This window comes from Oncorhynchus masou, chromosome 12, assembly GCF_036934945.1.
Source record: "Oncorhynchus masou masou isolate Uvic2021 chromosome 12, UVic_Omas_1.1, whole genome shotgun sequence".
Lineage (NCBI taxonomy): Eukaryota > Metazoa > Chordata > Actinopteri > Salmoniformes > Salmonidae > Oncorhynchus > Oncorhynchus masou.
In genome coordinates this window covers 81258221-81278815 of record NC_088223.1, presented here as the reverse complement: position 1 = coordinate 81278815, position 20595 = coordinate 81258221, and positions in this window count along the sequence as shown.

The following is a 20595-nucleotide window of genomic DNA, read 5'->3' as shown; positions in this document are numbered from 1 at the left end:
TCTATTGAATTGGATGATATGAATGATCAACTTCCTAGGGCTTCCACTAGATACCATCTTTAGAAACTTGAATGAGGCTTCTGCTGTGTTGTGGGACAGAATAAGAGCTGAATGAGTCAGCTTACTGGCAGAGAGCCATTTCCTGGTCACACGCATTCCACATGATATCAACTTTCTTCTGTAGACACAAAGGAATTCTCCAGTTGGAACTTTATTGAAGATTTATCATAAAAACATCCTAATGATTGATTCTATACTTAGTTCGAAATGTTTTTTCGACATGTAATATGACTTTTTGAAGTTTTTGTCTCTTTGTTTTTGTCCAAACGCACTAGCGTTTGGATATGTGTACCTAACGTTAACAAAAGTAGCTACTTAGATATAAATAACGGACATTATCAAACAAATCAAGCATTTATTGTGGAACTGCGATTCCTGAGATCATCAAAGTTAAGGGAATAATTATCATGTAATTTCTGGTTTCTGTTGACTCCAACATGGCGGCTAATTTGATTAATTTTCTGAGCGCCGTCTCAGATTATAGCATGGTTTGATTTTTCCGTAAAAATATGTTGAAATCTGACACAGCGGTTGCATTAAGGAGAGGTACAGTGGGGCAAAAAAGTATTTAGTCAGCCACCAATTGTGTACGTTCTCCCACTTAAAAAGATGAGAGGCCTGTAAATTTAATCATAGGTACACTTCAACTATGACAGACAAAATGAGAAAAAAATCCAGAAAATCACATTGTAGGATTTTTAATGAATTTATTTGCAAATTATGGTGGAAAATAAGTATTATTAAAGTATTCAGTAAGCATTATCTACATTTCTGATGAGTATTTCTGTTGAATCGATGTGGCTATGCAAAATCACTGGATGTTTTTGGAACTAGTGAACGTAACGTGCCAATGTAAACTCAGATTTTTTTTTTATAAATACGAACTTGATCAAATAAAACAATAATGTATTGTGTAACATGAAGTCCCATGAGTGTCATCTGATGAAGATCATCAAAGGTTAGTGATTCATTTTATCTCTATTTGTGCTTTTTGTGACTCCTCTCTTAGGCTGGAAAAATGGCTGTATTTTTCTGTGGCTTGGTGGTGACCTAACATAATCGTTTGTGGTGCCTATGCCGTAAAGCCTATTTGAAATTGGAGACTGTGGTGGGATTAACAACAAGATTACCTTTAAAACGGTATAAGTTACATGTATATTTGAGGAATTTTAATTTGGAGATTTCTGTTGTTTTGAATTTGGCGCCCTCATTGGCTGTTGTCATATCATCCCGTTAACGGGATTGCAGCCCTAAGAAGTTTTAAGTAGGGGGATATCAACAAAAACTTAGGTGTGAGATATGTGGAAGTGTTCAGTATCTGTGACTGCTGGGGTACAGGTTGAGGAATTATTTCCTTTCTTTGGTATTCACTAAAGTAGGCCAAATCAGTCAAAAAATGTCCATGGAACATCTCAGCATCTATTCAAGTGGAAAATATAAAATAACATAACATTACATAATATAACATAACATGCAATCAAACAATGCAATCCACGTGTAATACGTTTGAGAATGTCTGTTTCTCCCTCACTCCGGCTGTGAGTGATCATACCTGACACATAGCCTGCCTTTACTTCAGATCATTCCTCCAGCTAGTGCATCAGTAGTCTAAAGAGGACCATCATAGAGGAAACAGGAGCAGACCAAGCCTGCATCCCAAATGGCACTCCATTAGCTATATAGTGCACTACTTTGACCAGGGCCCAGACTTCTCTGGCCAAAAGGACTACACTACATAGATAATAGGATGCCATTTGGGATTCATCCCCAAGACAGGGCTCTGTTGCTCTGCTTGTCACTATATGATTTAATCACATAACCACATTGTAGAGCGATCTGGCCGTTTTCCCTTTCTCATCTCCAACTTTCACAGCCGCAACGCTATCCCATTCTCCCCAGTCCCTTGGGGGGAGAACGGAGGGGGAGAATTAGGGGAGTAGGGGGTACTTGAATCCTCATCCACATGTAGTGCTGTCAAATAGATGTTGAAATATACGATACGCAATTCTTCACTCTTCAGGTAATGTGAAAAAAATGGATAAGCCCGTGAACCCAGTCAATGACAGCACTTCCCTCGAGGGGACTGAACTTAATAAGAAAGTGTTTAGCTCTGTATAATGTTGCACATACTTCAGATTAAGGTGAAGGCAAAGCCCTAAATCTCTGAGTTTCAAAGCTCATTGCTAGAGCTTTTTAAATGTGACCCTGACAAAACACAGGCAACGTACCATTAATGAAGTGTTTTCCTGTATGTATGATTTGGAGAAAAAAAATTAACCCTCGACCCTTCTTCATCATAGGAGTATTCTCATCCTTTGACCCCTGAAGATCCTTGATGTGATTGCTACCTCGATGACATCCATACTTCAAAAAGGTCTAATTCATTGAGAACCCACACAACACATTTTCATACACTATTTACCTGTGAACATCATACATTCAACTAAGTATCTGTAAGGAGAAGAAACTTCAATGATTAACCCTCCTGCTGTGTTCCGGTTGAATTGGACCGATTTACATGTTTTCTCTCTGAAAAATGTAGTTCATTTAATCTGATTGTCATAAGGTGGCATGACTTTGTCCACACAGGGCATCTGAACACACAAAATACATTTGGATGATTTTCATTACATTTTGGGTGTATAATTTAACTTTTGTACAACTGTGGTGTTCCCGGTTAAAAATGACTGGTCATTAGAATTGAATGGGTGAGGCTACAATTAGTGTATAAAATTTAGTTCAGGCACATGCCAATTCATCAGATGGACACACTTTCTCTCCCAGACCCCCACATGCATGTGTGTTTGAGCACACACACCTCACTCCTCTTCTTGGCTTCCATGGCAACCCCCACGGGAACCTTTCTCCAATACAATCTTTCCCCCACGGGAACCACAAGTGTTGGCATTCTCACGAACAATCGCAATGTTTCAATAATATATAAAACTTTTCTCGCAGCTCTGGTACATAACGCTTTTGAGACCCTGCTCACAATTAATTCTGTGGCAGCACAATGACCAAACGATATACTGTGTGAGAGACTCTTGTTCATATCTATGATCATGACACAGACGAGGAGGATAGAGTCCTTGTTAAACTTTGACACAAAGGACTGTGATAAATAGCACAATATGTTTCATCTGAGTATTTGTTATAGTCAAAATAATCCGTACATTATTATTTTTTTAAACTCAAAAACGAGAGGTATGAGCTCAGGTCAACAAGGCCTACAGGCCATAAATAGCAAAGAGAAGTTCATAACTTGTAATGTTCACAAGAACTTAAGTTGATAAAAAGATCTAACACAACATTAGGTGATAATATATGTATTATTATGGATTTATAATCAGCTATAATGGGGGCGGTCATTTTGGACCGGGAACACAGAATAAAGTAACATGAAACGAACACAACAGGAGGGTTAATCAAGGTCATACTGCCTTATTTAGCGACCGGAATCACAAATATGCCTATTGAGTTGAACGGTACAACCTTTAACTTTCCAGTAAATATTTCTGCTTGTCTCTGTAGCATCCACAAAGACATCCACAGCCTACAAAACAGTCCACAAAAACATCACAATAAATCATCAATCCAGAAAAGGTAAAATAGCACAGGCGTGGAACTGGGACTGAAAAACAACAGCTGTGTCAGGTACAGTGCATTCGGAAAGTATTCAGACCCCTTCGCTTTCCCATGTTTTGTTAGGTTACAGCCTTATTCTAAAATGAATTTAATTGTTTTCCCCCTCATAAATCTACACACAATACGCAATAATGACAAAGCAAAAACAGGATTTTAGAAATGTTTGAAAATATACAGAAAACAAACCCCCGAAATATCACATTTTCATAAGTATTCAGGCCCTTTACTCAATACTTTGTTAAAGAACCTTTGGCAGCGATTACATCCTCACATCTTCTTAGGTTTGATGCTACAAGCTTGGTACACCAGTATTTGGAGTTTCTCCCATTCCTCTCTACAGATCCTCTCAAGCTCTGTCAGGTTGGATGGGGAGCGTCGCTGCACAGCTATTTTCAGGTCTCTCCAGAGATGTTCGATCCGGGCTCTGGCTGGGCCACTCAATGACATTCAGAGACTTGCCCCGAAGCCACTCCTGCATTTTCTTGGCTGTGTGCTTAAGGTTGTTGTCCTGTTGGAAGGTGAACCTTCGCCTCAGTCTGAGGTCCTGAGCGCTCTGGAGCAGGAGGGCCGAACAGACTTCCATTAACATCGACGGGGCTGAAGTTGAGCGGGTCGAGAGTTTCAAGTTCATTGGTGTCCACATCACCAACGATCTATCATGGTCCAAACACAACAAGACAGTTGTGAAGAGGGCACTACAACAACCTTTCCCCCTCAGGAGACTGAAAAGATTGGGTCCCCAGACCCTCAAATAGTTCTACAGCTGCATCATTTGAGAGCATCCTGACTGGTTGCATCAACGCCTGGTATGGCAACTGTTCAACATCTGACCATAAGGCACTACAGAGTGTAGTGCAAACGTCCCAGTACATCAATGGGGCAAAGCTTCCTGAAATCCAGAACCTATGTACTACGCAGTTTCAGAAGTAGTCCCCAAAAATGGTCAAAGACTCCAGTCACCCAAGTCATGGACTGATCTCTCTGCTACCGCATGGTAAGCTGTACCGGAGTGCCAAGTCTAGGACCAAAAGTCTCCTTAACAGCTTATATGGCCAAGCCATAAGACTACTGAACAATTAATCAAATGGCCACCCGGACTATTTACATTGACCCCTCCCCCCTTTGTTTTTACACTGCTGCTACTCGCTGTTTATTATCTATGCGTAGTCACATGTTCTTGCTCTGTCAGTATGGGGTATTGTGTGTAGATTGATGATTTTAGTATGAGTCTGTAACGTAACAAAATGTGAAAAAAGTGAAGGGGTCTGAATACTTTCCGAATACACCGTACATTCCAGTGCTTTTTTCTTTGATCTATTTCATGCATTAAAAATATTATTTGCCATGTTGCAGGTAAGTAATTATTTCTTCCTAACTTTGACTGGAATATAAGAATTAAATGCTGTATCTGCATATTCACTGTAGTTTAAGTAGCTTTTTCTTTGCTTCAACTACTATTAACATGGTCGCTGTGGTTACGAACCCAGTGTGGATGGCAACCTGTTCTTGCCCTCTGACTGGTTTCAAGGTAAGGAAACACAAGCTTAAGTTATTTTGTAACTTGGATGGACTACCCCTTTAAAATAAAAACATGGTAACACTTTACTTAGTGGTGAACTGTAGCATTTGATAAAGCATTTATAAAGCATTTACATGCATGGCATGAAGACTCATAATGCCCTATATATGTTTCTATACCCTTTGACTTAGGGTTGGATTCAATCCGTATCACTGAAGTTCAGCAATATAGTGTGATTGAAATGTAAAAGTCATTTCTGACTAAACCGACATATGCAGCGTTTACCGTAAATCCAGTCTGCGGTATTGCGGGAACATTGGCTTTGCATTTATATCGCCCTGTGGCACAGTTATTCAGCACTAGATTGAAACCAGCCCTTACATGGCAGTTGGTCAAATATCATTATTTTTTATTAATTCTCAATAACGTGTGCTCAAAGGTCAAATGTTCCCCAACACCTATTCCCTTCACAGCCGGTAGTGCTCTTTGATTGGTAGCTTCTAGATGAGCTTAGGACTTTTGGACGGTATTTGCACATTCTGAAATACCATTCTGAAATAACATTCTGAAATACCAGCATGGAATTATTTTGTCTCTTTTGCTGGATGTCACCTTATGTGTGAAAATAAGCATCTTTACTCGCCATGGTTTAGTCCTGATGGAGTGCATAATTCTGCTTGAACTCACCCACTTTCTCTTCCACACAAGGGCAAATACACACACATGCACTGATGCACACACACACACACACACACACACACACACACACACACACACACACACACACACACACACACACACACACACACACACACACACACACACACACACACACACACACACACACACACACACACACACACACACACACACACATCAATAAAGTGGTAGAAAGGCTTTGGATATGTTTGCAGCATAAAATTCCAGGTTGGGATTAATAAAGTATTATTACTACTGCTACTGCTAGTACTGGTACTACTACTACTATTACTAATTCCACTACTACTACTGGTACTACTGCTAATTCTACTACTACTACTACTTATACTACTACTAAGCACATGACCCATGCACATGACCCATGCTGCTACTCCTGCTACTACTACTGCTACTTCTACTACTACAACTGCTGCTGCTGCTACTACTACTTCTACTGCTACTTCTACTACTGGTACTACTACTACTACTACAACTGCTGCTACTACTACTACTGGTACTACTTCTACTACTACTACTACCACTACTACTACTACTACTTCTGCTGCTACTACTACTACTGCTACTGCTACTACTACGATTAATTATACTACTGCTACTACTATTAATTCTACTACTGCTACTACTACTAATTCCACTACTACTGGTACTACTGCTAATTCTACTACTACTACTACTACTACTACTAATTATACTTCTACTACTGCTGCTGCCACTACCACTACTACTACTAATTATTCTACAACTACTGCTACTACTGGTACTACTAATTATACTACTACCTCTACTACCGCTACTATTGCTAATTCTACTACTGACACTACTAATAATTACACTGCTGCTATTTCTGCTGCTACTACTTCTACTGTTACTTCTACTACTACTACTACCACTACTACTGCTGTGGCTGCTATTGGTACTACTACTGCTACTACTACTACTTCTAATACAACTACTACAACTAATTCTACTTCTACTACTGCTACTACTAATTCTACTACTACTGCTGCTGCTACTACTGGTACTACTACTATTATTATAACTACTACTGCTGCTATTATTACTACTACTTCTGCTACTGCTACTACTACTACTACTACTACTGGTAGTACTGGTATTACTACTACTACTAATTCCACTACTACTACTATTCTACTGCTACTACTACTTATACTGCTACTGCTACAAATGATTCTACAACTACTTCTACTACTGGTACTACTAATTATACTGCTGCTACTACTGATACTACTACTACTGCTATTATTACTACTACTACTACTACTGCTGCTACCGCTGCTACTACTATTAATTCTACTACTACTACTTCTGCTGCTACTACTACTACTGCTACTACTATTAATTATACTACAGCTACTACTATTAATTCTACTACTGCTACTACTAATTCCACTACCACTGGTACTACTGCTAATTCTACTACTACTACTACTACTAATTATACTTCTACTACTGCTGCTGCCACTACCGCTACTACTACTAATTATTCTACAACTACTGCTACTACTGGTACTACTAATTATACTACTACCTCTACTATCGCTACTATTGCTAATTCTACTACTGACACTACTAATAATTACACTGCTGCTATTACTGCTGCTACTACTTCTACTTCTACTACTACTACTACCACTACTACTGCTGTGGCTGCTACTGGTACTACTACTGCTACTACTAATACAACTACTACTACTAATTCTACTACTAACACTGCTGCTACTAATGCTACTACTGCTGCTGCTGCTACTACTGGTACTACTACTATTATTACTACTACTGCTGCTATTATTACTACTACTGCTGCTATTATTACTACTACTAATACAACTACTACTACTAATTCTACTACTACTACTGCTGCTACTAATGCCACTACTGCTGCTGCTACTACTACTGGTACTACTACTATTATTACTATTACTGCTGCTATTATTACTACTACTGCTGCTATTATTACTACTACTAATACAACTACTACTACTAATTCTACTACTACTACTGCTGCTACTAATGCTACTAATAATTCTACTACTACTGCTGCTGCTACTACTGCTACTACTGGTACTACTACTATTATTGCTGCTACTGCTACTACTACTACTACTACTACTACTACTACTACTACTAATTCCACTACTACTACTACTGGTACTACTGCTAATTCTACTGCTACTACTACTTATACTACTACTACTACTGCTACTGCTACAAATGATTCTATAACTACTTCTACTACTGGTACTACTAATTATACTGCTGCTGCTGCTACTACTGGTACTACTACTATTATTATTACTACTGCTGCTACTGCTACTACTACTACTACTGCTAGTACTGGTACTACTACTACTACTACTACTAATTCCACTACTACTACTGGTACTACTGCTAATTCTACTGCTACTACTACTTATACTACTACTGCTACTGCTACAAATGATTCTACAACTACTTCTACTTCTGGTACTACTAATTATACTGCTGCTACTACTACTACTACTACTGCTATTATTACTACTACTACTGCTTCTACTACTGCTGCTACCGCTGCTACTACTATTAATTCTACTGCTACTACTACTGCTACTACTACTGCTACTAATTATACTACTACTACCGCCACTAATGCATATTCGTCGCCAGACCCACTGGCTCTAGGTCATCTACGGGTCCATGCTGGGTGGAGCTCCGCCTTGTTTCAGTTCACTGGTCACGATGGCAACACCCACCCGTAGCACACGCTCCAGCAGGTGTATCTCGCTGATCATCCCTAAAGCCATCATCCCTACTGTGTTATTGACTTGTTTATTGTTCACTCCATGTGTCACTCTGTGTTGCTGTCTGTTCACAATGCTATGCTTTATCTTGGCCAAGTCGCAGTTGTAAATGAGAACTTGTTCTCAACTAGCCTACCCGGTCAACCTCTTGAAACTCTGGGGGCGTAATTTCATTTTTGGATGAAAAACGTTCCAGTTTTAAACAAGATATTTTGTCACAAAAAGATGCTCGACTATGCATATAATTGATAGCTTTGGAATGAAAACACTCTGAATTTTCCAGAACTGCAAAGATATTGTCTGTGGGTGCCCTAGAACGGGAGCTACAGGCAAAACCAAGATGAAACGGCAACCAGGAAATCAGCAGGATTTTTGAGGCTCCGTTTTCCATTGTCTCCTTATATGGCTGTGAATGCGAGCGGAATGAGCCTGCCCTTTCTGTCGTTTCCCCAAGGTGTCTGCAGCATTGTGACGTATTTGTAGGCATATCATTGGAAGATTGACCATAAGAGACTACATTTTCCAGGTGTCCGCCCGGTGTCCTCCGTCGAAATTGGTGCGTCATTTTCAGCTGCTGGTATTTTTCCATGCGATTCTGAGGGGAGAGCAGGCTTCCACAAACTGCATATCAATGAAGAGATATGTGAAAAAACACCTTGAGGATTGATTCTAAACAACATTTGCCATGTTTCGGTCGATATTATGGAGTTAATTCGGAAAAAGTTTGACGTTTTGGTGACTGAATATTTGTTTCGTTTCGGTAGCCAAATGTGATGTACAAAACAGAGCGATTTCTCCTATACAAAGATTCTTTCAGGAAAAACTGAACATTTGCTATGTATTGAGAGTCTCCTCATTGAAAACATCTGAAGCTCTTCAAAGGTAAATGATTTTATTTATTTGGTTATCTGGTTTTTGTGAAAATGTTGCGTGCTAAATGCTACTCAAAATGCTAAGCTAGCTTGCAATACTCTTACACAAATGATTGATTTGCTATGGTTCAAAAGCATATTTTGAAAATCTGAGATGACAGTGTTGTTAAGAAAAGGCTAAGCTTGAGAGCAGGCGCATTATTTTCATTTTATTTGCGATTTTCAGAAATCGTTAACGTTGCGTTATGCTAATGAGCCTGAGGCTTTATTCACGATCCCGGATCCGGGATGGGGAGTATCAAGAGGTTAAATAAAGGTTAAATAAAAAAATAAAAAAATAATTATACTGCTACTACTGCCAAAACTAATAATTACACTGCTGCTATTACTGCTGCTACTACTTCTACTGTTACTACTACTACTACTACTACTACTACTACTATTACTACTACTACTGCTGCGGCTGCTATTGGTACTACTACTGCTAGTACTACTACTAATACAACTACTACTAATAATTCTACTACTAATAATAATTCTACTACTACTACTGCTGCTACTAATGCTACTACTACTTCTACTACCACTGCTGCTGCTACTACTGGTGATACTACTATTATTACTATTACTGCTGCTATTGCTACTGCTACTGCTAGTACTGGTACTACTACTACTATTACTAATTCCACTACTACTACTGGTGCTACTGCTAATTCTACTACCACTACTACTACTACTACTACTTATACTACTACTAAGCACATGACCCATGCACATGACCCATGGTCATGGTGGACATTCAGTATCACAGGGTAATTGTATTCAAAGTCCATTGGATCAAGCATAGAAAAGTATCTGAACCAAGACAAAAAGCAGCCATTGATAAGTGCAGACAGACATGCACAGTGAAATATTACAAGTTGGCCTTGAAACTCCTCAACAAGAATGAACAAAGTTACAGAGACACGATCACTAAATGACTGCATTATTTAAATGCCTCTACCTTGAAGAGAGACCGTTGGCATAAACTCCAGAGGGGATTCATGCACTAGCAGTGTTCTGAGTATCCCAATTTGAATCATATTGTTTTCATGTATAGGTTTGCAGTGGTTTTTAAACGGACAACTTCCCTTCCTACCCTGTTAGAAAATGTGAACAATGGCAGCAGCGTCAATAAAGTCTATTAGAACTGAGAGTAATAGCTAAGTCAATATGACACACTGCTTGTTGGTTGTTATAGGCACACAAACACTTGTGAATACTTTACAACATAAGATGTTTTATTTCAACACCACCTGCTTGTTAGTATATCTGTAATGGATATTGCTATGAATAATGCATAATCACTATTATACACTGTGCATTATGATAAGTAGCGTTTTGACCACTTGGAATTACTTTTCTTTGAAATGTCACATGCACATGGTTTTATCTAATCAAACTCACTTGCTGCGATAACAATGGAGGAAAAGTGTTATGCAGGATTTCTAGGAACAGGTGTAGCACATGTCATTTCCTGTCCTTACTTCTGCTTGGGTTGACTAGGCTCTTGGTCCAACTGTTACTTCCTTGGCTTGTGTGTAGCCGATTGCCTGATAAGTCCCCCGCCTTGCACAATTAAACCTTGTTTACCTACTCCACTGTGCAAGGGTCTTTGAGTCAAAGTCCATAAAGTCCTCTACCTCTAACTGTCTCCCTTCCATGACACTCCATTTCCTGATCCAGCTTTGAGTACATGGGGTTTGCTCTTTGAGTGAAACGTCACCTGAGTGTTGTGTTCTGCTCTACAGACAGAGGGCAATATAGCACGACAGTAAGGAACCAGACATCTGGTTTCAAGTAATTTAAAAGGAATAGAGTTGACAAAAGGTTTAAAAGGTTTGAACTTTTATCTAGCTGTACAGAGACTGATTAGCTATAGGTCAGAGTTACCAACCTATTCCCTTCATAGTAGCTGACACCAAAATATCCTTCATTCACAGGGACAAACTGGTCATAGGGCAATTCTGGAAAATGCCAGATGGGCCAGTCCATTTTTAGCCCAGTAGGCATGTCTAAATTGGAGATTTTGTGCAACATTCTCATTACTTGGCTAAGACCGGAACCAACAGGACCCTGAACAGCTTCTACCCCTAAACCATAAGACTGCTAAATGGTTAGTTGAATAGTTATAGTTAATACTTCAGGGAGCTAAACCAGGGTCAGGTTCTGTGTGTGTATCCTGTGTGTGTGTGTGTGTATTTCTTTTCTCTCCTTCTCCCCTCACAGGTGGCAATCATCATTCCCCAATCAGTCAACATGCAGTCATCAATCAGAAGACCCATCTCCTCATTTTCCCTTACCCTATCACATTTTCTCTCTCTGTCTCTCTGTCTCTCTGTCTCTCTCTCTCTGTATGGTTGTATTGTTTTTGATGGTGGGAAACGGGGGAACCAAGACAAGTTGCCCATGGGCATACACTACCCGTAGGACTACTTTGTCTAAAAACACTAGTTCGAACTGGGCGGACCACCCACAGTATTTTTGGTTGGTTAGTTAGCTTTATGGAGGTAGGCTAGTCCAGCTTAGGGGTATTTTTGGATATTTGTTTCTTTCCTTGGGTCCAGCTCAGACCCTTTTTCATGCCCCCACCCGCCTTTACCGTATGTTTGCAAATAAACCCTGAGTGTTTGACGGTAGATAGTAGTTGTCTGTGGTTATTTCATTCTCACCGTTACTTTGTCACTATTACACTTTGCATGAGTTATGTTACTGGTCTTGTTACCACCCACCCTAGACTGCCGGGCCAAAGGGATTCGTAACAATACAGAATCTACTTAAATTATCTTGTACCCCTGCACATCGACTCGGTACTGGTACCTTGTGTATATAGCCATAGTTATCGATACTCGTGTATTTATTCCTTGTGTTATTATTTTATCTTTTTTTTCTCTCTGCATTGTTGGGAAGGGCCGTAAGTAAGCATTTTCCTGTTAGTTTACACCTGTTTTTTTTATGAAGCATGTGACATGTAAAGTTGTATTTTATTTGATAATGCGGGCCTTCAAGTAGAAAATGGGCCGGTGTGATTTTTTTTTTTTAAAGAAAAAACCCAGAATGTTATCCCTTTATTTCCTTCTATGTTATGACAGGGGTCATCGAGTATTAACCTGGCTAGGCCACATGAGCATTCATTACTCTACCAAAACACCATCCAATCCACTCACACCTCATCTATTCTTGTGCCCAGGACTACCAGAGATGCGTGAGTTGTTTCTACTGAAGCATGCTGTACTAAAAACATGACTTATTCCATTTGAGGACTGGTCTAAACTCACTTGGTTGTCACTCAGCTTTAAGCGTATTCATTTGCATGGCTTGTTCTGGATTCAATTTCCGTCACTACCACGACTTCGGAAATGTAAAAAAAATAGACGTACAAAAACGTTGCTTATCTAACTCAATTGAGAAAGAGAACACTTTGTATTTTGAGTGTCTTACATTTTTGATCTTTCAACGATCTAAAAGGCTGTTTGATATTCTTTGTCAGGCAAAATGTCACACTTTCATCTGTTGAATAGATTTTTACAAAACATTAACTCCATTTCATGATGACATAAAAAATATATTTTATTAATGGGGAAGGAATCTCTTGTAAGAATATATGATTTCCCTCCCAGTTCCTTAGTACTTTTAACACTATGGTTTTATCCCAAATTGCACCCTATTCCCTACATAGTACACTACTTTTCACCAGAACATTATGAGTCCTGGTCAAAAGTAGTGCACTATAAAGGGAATAGGGTGCCATTTGGGGGAAACACCTCATCAACGGTGCGATAGCCTTCGTGTCTCACCTCCGTGGGATTCTACTCAGTGGATGAAGGCATTTGCAAAATGTCAATAAGAACACGGTAAATGATCTACAAATCCTGGGGAGAAGCAGCTTCTGTCAAGTCAATACTTGCTGTTGTGTTGATTAATCGTCTTGCAGCGCTCTCTCTCTCTCAGTAGTCTATAATTTATGTAGAAGAGAAACAAGACCTTTGTTGATCCATGGCCCGCCAGATATCAGAGTGCACAGTGAGAAAATGTAATTATGGGGAAGATCTGCCACACTTTCTCAAAATTGCGGGGGCCTCATTTATTAATCTTATTTTTTTTTATTGATTTAATTTTTTTTTCTAATTTCAGGCGACAGGATCTTTGTTATTACGTCGTTAAAATGTTCCTGAATCAGTTTGGTCGTGACTTATTCTGTGGAATGCAATCAGTTCGGGGAGGTAGGGCCATGAATTTTGCATGAATTTCTTCTCCTTTTTTTGGGCTTCATATTCTTCAAGCTCTCGAAATGCAGATCATGTCAACATAATTAGCCCGTGATTGCGCAATCATGGACAATTATTGTGCCCTTTTCATAAATCATTATACAATGCCAAATAATTGCATATGCTAATTGTCATCATTTAAATTTCTTTACATTCCTTCAAGTAACATGTCACATTCAAAGACACCTGTGGTGGGTGTAATAATAGCTAATTCTTGGTTTCTCACGGTTTCACTGCTGTGATATGCATAACATTTCTCACCTAAGCACATACACATCTAAAGGCTTGCCATCTAGAGAGGCACAGTACTGTATGTTTGCTCGACCCAACATTACTCAACCGGGGGAAGGTACAGAATTCCCTAGGTACTGATCTAGGATCAACTTCATAATGCCAAATCCTAACCTTAACCATTAGTGGCGAAAATGCAACACTGACCCAAGATCAGCATCTAGGGGCAACTTCACTATGTTCCACATTACTCAATGGAGCTGTCAAAACAAGTCCATTGTCCACTTTGAGTGCATACTTCATACAAAATGTGTGGTAATGAATTGAGGACAGCCATAACGTTACTAAGGCTACCTATTAAATGTGGTTACATCAACGTTTTGGATTGTGGAACTGGTGGAACACAGGCTCTTGGAAGTAGTCAGTGATCCAAAAAAGATGGTGTCAAGTAGCTTAAACCTTTAATTTGTTTTAAATATCTTTGGTGGGTTTTATTTTTTTTATTTTGCTGATAGGACATTAAAACAGGAAACAGCAAAGGTAGAAGAGTTTGTGAATCAGAAGGGCTGGACCACACAGGCCAACTTTAAACCTATCTGCACATTAGGAAACAATAAATAAAAGTCAACCTACACAAACTTTATTCATCAATAGGTTATGTTTGACTAATATTTGAGAATGCAACCCAATTGGGAAGCAGCAGCATTCCTCTATATCCTATGCAAAACTTACATTGAAAATGCTGTGATTTATTCTAATTTATACCAGTAGTGTCAAACATTTTCACATCCCTCACAACCCAGCTACACTGTATACGTAATGAAGTATTTGATGTTTTCCTCCCTTGGAGTTTGCCATGGAAGGCCCTTATTTGAATATTCACTATTCATTTACTGACATATGTTTTCCAAATGCATATGTTTTCTTCTTCAACATCTGTCTTTATGGAAATAATATCAAGGGAGGAACTTTGTTGATAATTACACTGATAACTCATCAGTGAGAGGCTCTGGAAGGCAGTTGCTGAACGGCAGTTGCTGTTCAAACCTACAAACACACCCCACCAACATCTTCCCTTCCTGAGCCACGGACACTCATTAGCTAAGTAAGCCAATAAAAAAGAGGAAAGAAAAACACCTGTTCATGCATCGCTAAGATAATTACCCGCAGATAATGATCAGCCAGGAGGATGGCAAAGAAAAGTAGTTTAAGGACTCAATTACCGATGTTATGAAACGCGAGATCAAACTTAAAAGATGGATAATAATTCAGTGACTGGAAGGAAATAATCAGAGTTTGTGGTGTGTGTGGCAGTTTTGTACGTACGTAAGGGAGGAGAACAAAGGTCTGGTGTGGTCTGGCCACGTGGTTGGTCCTCTGGAGACTGGAGTCACAAAATGTCACTGGCTGATTTCCCATGGACAAAAGCCTGCCTTCCTCTCAGCCTTTTATTAATTACAAAAACGTGGCAAATAACATAGGCCAATCAATTCTGTCTGACAATCGCTTATGTGAAAGGTCTCATCTGTCGATCAGTGGTTATGGAATTTGTATTAAGAGAGTTTGAAGGGTCACAGAGACCTCTTGGGAGGGCAGGAGCAATCCTCTGGAGTTCTGTGTTATTTCGATCCTGGTTATTTCGATCCTGTTAGTACCGCATTTGTCATAGGTTGTATAGGCAATGACAGGGATGTGTCATTCATGTTCAATGCAATGTACACAGAAACAAGACCCACTGGAGACAAGCAAATACTTTTTGCCATGTGCAGTATCAGATGTCTGACTACTTAATGTCGACGTCCCATAACCTTGTTTAGTACAGTGTCCATAACAGACAGACTGAGGCTAATTAATAATTAACCAACATTAGTAGTAGTTAGTACAGTAGTGATTGATAGTGTGAATTTATACATCAATTTAATTACATTATTCAATCGTAGTCAAATCAAATCAAATCAATTTTTATTTGTCACATACACATGGTTAGCAGATGTTAATGTGAGTGTAGCAAAATGCTTGTGCTTCTAGTTCCGACAATGCAGTAATAACCAACGAGTAATCTAGCTCACAATTCTAAAACTACTACCTTATACACACAAGTGTAAAGGGATAAAGAATATGTACATACAGATATATGAATGAGTGATGGTACAGAGCAGCATAGGCAAGATGCAGTAGATGGTATCGAGTACAGTATATACATATGAGATGAGTATGTAAACAAAGTGGCATAGTTTAAAGTGGCTAGTGATACATGTATTACATAAAGATGCAGTAGGTGATATAGAGTACAGTATATACGTATACATATGAGATGAATAATGTAGGGTATGTAAACATTATATTAAGTAGCATTGTTTAAAGTGGCTAGTGATATATTTTACATCAATTCCCATCAATTCCCATTATTAAAGTGGCTGGAGTTGAGTCAGTGTGTTGGCAGCAGCCACTCAATGTTAGTGGTGGCTGTTTAACAGTCTGATGGCCTTGAGATAGAAGCTGTTTTTCAGTCTCTCGGTCCCAGCTTTGATGCACCTGTACAGACCTCGCCTTCTGGATGATAGCGGGGTGAACAGGCAGTGGCTCGGGTGGTTGTTGTCCTTGATGATCTTTATGGCCTTCCTGTGACATCGGGTGGTGTAGGTGTCCTGGAGGGCAGGTAGTTTGCCCCCGGTGATGCGTTGTGCAGACCTCACTACCTTCTGGAGAGCCTTACGGTTGTTTACGGAGCAGTTGCCGTACCAGGCGGTGATACAGCCCGCCAGGATGCTCTCGATTGTGCATCTGTAGAAGTTTGTGAGTGCTTTTGGTGACAAGCCGAATTTCTTCAGCCTCCTGAGGTTGAAGAGGCGCTGCTGCGCCTTCTTCACGATGCTGTCTGTGTGGGTGGACCAATTCAGTTTGTCTGTGATGTGTACGCCGAGGAACTTAAAACTTACTATCCTCTCCACTACTGTTTCATCAATGTGGATAGGGGGGTGTTCCCTCTGCTGTTTCCTGAAGTCCACAATCATCTCCTTAGTTTTGTTGACGTTGAGTGTGAGGTTATTTTCCAGTTAGACTGGAGTGAACGTTTTGACCCAAACATGTGTTACTCTTTTCAGTTTTTTGTTCCTTCATAGTTTTCACTCTTATCTTCCACTGCTTCAAATACTCTGACTTTATCTGATTTTCTGACTTTGCAAGGAACCTGAGTCAATCTCAAGTAAGCTTTTCTATATGAGTACGGATTCTACCTCAATTAACTTCAATAGTTCTTTGTTGAAACAATCGTGTTGAGATGTTCCATGTAGACAAATGCAACATTGAGCTCGTCCTGATACATGACTTAAAGCTGTGGATCAGTTAGCCACAAGCTCATCTCTTCACAGCAACAGTACACTGTAATCACTCTCATAGTGTGTAAGGTTTCTTCTGGAAACATCAGCAGATAGAAGAGATGGGAAAATAATTGTTACTGGGTTTAATTTCTTCCAGAGCAAAGTTAATCAATGGGAGTGCATGAGGTGCCGTTTAAAAATATAATTGGGAAATTAATAAATTAAATGATTTGGTATGACGATACTTAAAGGTGATTAGGACATTTCTTTTTAACAGGCCGCACATGCCCCTTTTCCACTCCCATTGATTTTAGCTAGCAGTGGCTAAAGTTAGTTGTGGATGTCTAAAGAACACTGAACCATGGATTACAGTTTTTCCTGGCCCATAGACTACTTTCAGGGTGAATAACCATGTACATTTATTTAGTTGTAAAATATTTATTTCCCTTTAAAGTAACTGTCCAGTGTTTAGATTTCTATGAAATATTACCTATAATTAATTACAATTTGGGTTAAATAGTTTTCCTTCACAATTTTTTAAAAATTAGGTAGGTTAAAAAGCAGCTTTTCTGTGTTGGAGTGGTGTCAGTGTACCCCAATGACAATGATGTGGGCGTATAGCAGTCATTACAAATATTCAATGCTGTATGGCAAAGAAGGGGGTCGAGTGATGATTGGCAGATATGTGAGAACAGAACTAATAAACGGGCTCTGCCCGATCACTAAAATGGCCTCCCCTGTCAGAACTACAGATCACAAAATGTCCGACCGCCAAAACTACAAGTCCCAGAAGCAAGGGGAACCCTCAGAAGGTGGAGCCAACCCACAGATAAAGGGTCAAGAAAAACCAGGAAGAGGGAGAGAGAGTGCTGGAAGGATCTATGAACGATAGAGAAAGAGACAATAGAGATTGGCTGGATTTACCGTGTATGAGCTGGATTGTTTTGGACTTACCTGTTGGCGTTTGGACCTGGACCTACCGAGAACCCGATTCGTGTACCGAACCCTGCTATCCTTGACCTCGCCTACGGCCTGGGTGGACCAGGACGGAGAAACAAACACACAGGTACTGTCCTGTTCGAAAGAACTCTCATTCTTGGGTGATTTGGTGACAGTTTACCACTTAATTTGTGACAAACGTTCCTAACCTTGAAGAGGTTTACCACAGCTGATTGGCTGGCTCATCCTCCTCAATCATTCTCTATGAGGAAGTAGTATTTTTTTAATGGACTATTTGAGACAAGTTTGAGGTGGTGTTTTTTTCTCTCCAATTTATGCTTTGGCCACAAATGAGTACAGGATGAGTCAACACATTATTTGGGTATACGATAACAGAATTTGGACTTTTAAAGTGAGATTTTCCCTGGACAGTTACTTTAGACACACAGTTCAACAATTGAAAATGTATCTGCTTGAAAATATTTTGGTTATAGTGACACCTTGATTGGAGATATTCATCAGTTTTGCTGGATCCCAAAAGAAAGATACAAAGAGGAGCAGGACTGATGCAGAACTTAACCACAAGACAGCAAATGTATTGCTTTTGCGGTTCTACAATTGCAGCCAGGCTCCGGGGATGGAATGCAAATATATTTTTTTTTCTGCATGCAGGAATTATGCTGGACTCTCATCGACATACACTATACTGTATATATTTGTTTGCTTGCATTTGATTTGGAAAAAGCTACTCAGTCTCGAGTGAGCATTTCCAAATATGTGTTCATCCAGTATGATTCCCCTAGCAGGCTCAAAAGGTACCCCTGGTAAACAGTGGAGCTGTAGGAGGAGGTGCAGGATGATTTAAGATGGGAGTTGAGTTGGCTTGTAAACACAGCTCCAACCAACACACATTTGGAAAAGACTGAATCCATGAGAGGATTCCTTACGATTTCACATTTCAGTAACTGTCACGTCCTGACCATAGAAAGCCTGTATTTTCTATGGTAGAGTAGGTCAGGGCATGACTAGGGGTTTTAGTCTAGTTTATTATTTCTATGTGGTGTTCTAGGTTTCATTTTCTATGTTGGTGTTTGTGTATGATTCCCAATTAGAGGCAGCTGGTAATCGTTGTCTCTAATTGGGGATCATACTTAAGTTACATTTTTCCACCTGTGGGTTATGGGATATTGTTTACTTGCCTGTTAGCACTGCATTGTTAGTCAGGTTTGTTTATCCTTTATTTGTTTTGTCTTTGCTAAAGTTTCACTTTATTCTTTAATAAATATGTGGAATTACATACGCTTCGCCTTGGTCCGACCACGATTCCAACGATCGTGACAGAATATCCCATCAACAAAGGACCAAGCAGTGTGCCCGAGAGGAGATGGCATCCTGGTCTTTGGAGGAGATCAGGGAGAGAATATCCTGTACTTGGGACAAAATAATGGCTGGAGACAAGAGCCTGCCATGGAAGCAGGCGGAAGCAGCGAAGGAGGGACAGTGACGAAGTCGGGGAGGAAGGCCACAGAAACCCCAATATTTTTTTGGGGGAGGCACATGGAGCAGTCGACGGAGCCGAGGAATGAGCAAGAGCCAGTCTGGGAGAAGAGGGAGAATCTGGAGGAGAGAGAATTGTTGAGTTGGTGGAGCATGCACGGTTTTTGCCCTAAGGAACGTGTTGTCAGTTTGGTGCCACCTGAGTCAGCTCCCCGTAGTCATCCTGAGAAGTGTGTTAAATTTCCAGAACAATTGATGCCGGCTATACGCACCAGGTCTCCAGCGCTCCTTCACAGCCCAGTACATCCTGTGCCAGCTCCACGCACTTGCCGTGCAAAGTGTGTTAATGTTCCGGTACCATTGATGCCGGCTATAAGCACCATGTCTCCAGTACGTCTCCACAGCCAGGTACGTCCTGTACCTGCTCCTCGCACTCTCCCTCAAGTGCGTGTCCCCAGTCCGGTACATCCTGTACCTGCTCCTCGCACTCTCCCTCAAGTGCGTGTCCCCAGTCCGGTACGTCCTATGCCTGCACCTCGCACTCTCCCTCAAGTGCGTGTCCCCAGTCCGGTACGTCCTATGCCTGCACCTCGCACTCTCCCTCAAGTGCGTGTCCCCAGTCCGGTACGTCCTATGCCTGCACCTCGCACTCTCCCTCAAGTGCGCTTTCCCAGTCAGGTGCGTCCT